This window comes from Rattus norvegicus, chromosome 10 (assembly GCF_021556685.1).
Source record: "Rattus norvegicus strain SHRSP/BbbUtx chromosome 10, alternate assembly SHRSP_T2T, whole genome shotgun sequence".
Classification (NCBI taxonomy): domain Eukaryota; kingdom Metazoa; phylum Chordata; class Mammalia; order Rodentia; family Muridae; genus Rattus; species Rattus norvegicus.
In genome coordinates, this window is record NC_141543.1 from 107,719,002 (window position 1) to 107,722,765 (window position 3,764).

Sequence of the window (3,764 nt, forward strand, 5' to 3'; positions counted from 1 at the left end):
ATTACGTGCCGATGTTTAGATCAAATCCACCCTCCACTGAAGCTGCTCCAAATCTCCCCATAGCTTTTTCCCTCCCAACTTCTTGTGTTCTTATAGAAAACAACTTAGTACCCAAGTATGTGCACGGGTACTCTGGAGCAGGGACTGTCTATCAGGGGAAGAATTCTCTGTGTGTGTGTGTGTGTGTGTGTGTGTGTGTGTGTGTGTGTGTGTGTGTAGGAGCTGTGCTTGAATTAAACTAACACTCACTCTCGCATCAGCCATCAATTGACAATAACTTCTCAGCTCGCGGTTATCTAAGGACGTAACCATGTTGAAGGCTTGCTTGGCTCGCTTGATCTTCAAAGATCAGTCAGTCAGCCACTGTGAGTTCCTGTGTGCGGCAGTCCTGACTTTTGACAAAGATCCCTGAGGCCTTGGTGTGTGTGTGTAATGCTTCATTTAGGACTGCATTTTCATAGTGTCTTACTCTCTGTTCATGGATCAATTGTATTGACTGCCATCTATTGCAAAACTGAAGCTTTTAATGAAGTTAACCCTAAGTCAAATGGTTAAACCAAACTGCACTAGAATCTAGCAATTTACAACCACTAAAAAAACTGGTTTATAACCAAAACCACAGTTTGTTGTATTTTTACCATCATAGACTACAGAAATGTTAAAAAAAAAAACAAGAAAAAAAAAAACTCAGTGAGCTGTCTGTCCTGGTGGAGCTTGCCTTTAATCCCAGCACTGAGGAGGCAGAGGCAGGAGGATCTCTGTGAATTCAAGGCCAGTCCGGTCTACAAAGCTATCCAGGATATCCAGGGCTACACAGAGATATCTGTTGTCTTGGTTAGGGTTTCCATTGCTGTGATGAACCACCATGACCAAAAAGCACAGTTGAGGACAAAAGGGACTTTCGTTGGCTTACACACCCATATTGCTGTTCGTACTAAAGGAAGTCAAGACAGGAACTCAAACAGGGCAGGAACCTCGAGGCAGGAGCTGATGCAGAAGCCACGGAGAGGTGCTGCTTACTGACTTGCTTCCCAGGGTTTGCTCAGCCTGCTTTCTTATAGAATCCGGGACCAGCAGCCCAGGGAGGGCCCTCCCCTGTCAGTCACTAACTGAGAAAATGCTTTACAGCTGGATCTTATGGAGCAATTACTCATCTGAGGTTCCTTCCTCTCTGATGACTCTAGCTTATGTCAAGTTGATACACAAAACTAGCCAATACACCTGTCTTAGAAGAAGAGGGGGAGGAGGAGGAAGAGGAGGAGGAGGAAGAAGAGGAAGAGGAAGAGGAGGAGGAAGAGGAGGAGGAAGAGGAGGAGGAAGAAGAGGAAGAGGAGGAAGAGGGGGAGGAGGAAGAGGAGGAAGAGGAAGAAGAGGAGGAAGAGGAGGAGGAGAACAATCTTGTATACAGTTTGCAGGTGGAAAATGTTACAGATTCAGCAGAAAGCGACCATACAATGGTCAGGAAGCTAATCAAGCAGTGCCGCACAAGAGGAGCACAGGCTATCTCAGGTGTATCATAGACCAAGCACAGGAGAGCCCTGGGACTGATTACTCGGGTCCCTTCAGGAGAGAAAAGTCAAGTTCCCACAAACTGAATCCTTAATCCTTCAAGGCCCTGGCACCAGCCTCTGACCGGATCTTGTCAAGTCCGCACCTAGGCAAGGACACAGAACTAGTAATCCTTTTGTCTTTTCATAGGGCCTCTGGGAAGCCTTCCTACAGGTTAGATGATGAGTTAAGATAGAGCTTGTGGGGGGGGGCGCTGGGGGCTGGAGAGATGGCTTAGCGGTTAAGAGCACTGACTGATCTTCCAGAGGTTCTGAGTTCAATTCCCAGCAACCACATGGTGGCTCACAACCATCTGTAATGGGATCTGATGCCCTCTTCTGGTGTTCTGAAGACAGCAGTAGTGTACTTACCTATATGAAAATAAATAAATCTTAAAAAAAAAAAAAAGATAGAGCTTGGATAAGACCTCCAAACTGTAACAGGGCCCCGGACTTAGCAGGCCCCCAAGACCTTAGCACAGCTAACTCCATGATGGAAATACCGTTCAGGGTGTAAAACTCAATGAGTTTGTTTTTTAAACAAAAGCATATAGAGTGGAACTTTCCAGGCATTCTTGCCTACCACTTTCTTTTTTTTGTTTTTTTAAGATTTATTCATTTATTATATATAAGTACACTGTAGCTGTCTTCAGACACACCAGAAGAGGGCATCAGATGAGCCACCATATGGTTGCTGGGAATTGAACTCAGGACCTCTGGAAGAGTAGTCGGGTGCTCTTAACCGCTGAGCCATCTCTCCAGCCCCTGCCTACCACTTTCTGATTTACTGCTAAGAGCAGGAGTTTGGGGGCCAGAAACTAATAGAAACCTTGATGTGGGTGTGTGGCCGTCACACGGGCCACTGCTGCCTGCCTTGTGGGTGTGTCATCTGCCCAAACTAAAACAAAGAGCTAATCCGTCAAAATCCGTACAGGTCTGGGAAAGTCTCCGTGTACTAACATTGCTTTTTGGCTTCTGTAGTTCCACTTCTGACTGTTCCTAACTGAAGTATGTCAATCTTCAAAGAACACAAAAGCCCATTCTGAGAAAGGTTCAGGGCTACACTGGTATCTCAAACATCCGGTTATCTTTGCCAGTCAGCTAATAAGGACTTTCTATGGGCTTAAACCCATGTTCGAGCCGTCTTCTCTGGTGGATACTCCATGATACTGACCCCGAATGTTCCTATCTACATTCCCTGATCTCCTGGTCCTTCCTCTCTCAGGAGTCTGTCACTGAGGAAGATGCCGGTCCTATACCTGATTCACTTCCTGTGAAGGTACCTCTGGGCAGATTTGTAAAGATCTAAGCTGTGGCCATAAAGGAAAGCCAGGAGTTAAGATTAAAACATGAAGCTGGGTGCTGACGGCACATGCCTTTAATCCCAGTCCTTGGGAGGCAGCAGGCAGCCAGGGCTATATAGAGAAACTGTGTAAAAACCAAAAACCAAAACGAAAAACTCCCCATTATGATTTTAAGAGTTTTAGGGTCCAGCAGGCATCGCAGGTTCTAAGCACTCTGCAATCACAGAGAAGCCTCAAGTGTAACAATGGACAGAGCACCTAAGCTGATTTATCCAGAAGGTGAAAACCAAGGGGCACTGTGAAGACAGAGTTGTCAGCCTGACAGAATCTAGCAACACCTGGAAGATGGCTCGGGTATACCTGGAGGGGACTGTCAACTGATGTGGGAGACTTACCTTAAAAGTGGGCTGGCCCATTCCTGGGCAGGACATTCTGTTGTGGAGAGAGCTGAGCAATAGCATTCTGTTCCCTCCTTGCCGTGTGTGTGCAGTGGCCTTAGAGGCCGGCAAGGAAAGGGTCTCAGATCCCTAGGAACTGGAGTTGCCCATGTGGAGGGCTAACAACTCTGTAACTCCAGGCCCTGGGGGACCATCATGATCTCTGGCCTCCAAGAACACGGAACATGTGGTGCCCAGATTACATGGAGGCAAAGCGACCGCACACACTTGGAAACACTTAATGTAAACATGGCTGGTCTCAAGCTCACACACATCTCTGCCTCTGTCTTTGCTCCCATGCTTTTACTTTTAAAGCAGAACTTGGTACTCAGTTGGAGGCGGCTCTGTGGTGTAGACCTCCTCCTCAGCCCTGCTAAGAATCAAGGCCTGTGCATCTGGATCTGTTGGGTGGGTTCAGACAGTAGATGCTGAATGCAGGATTTACGTTCAGACACAAGGACACGGGACAGCCAAGA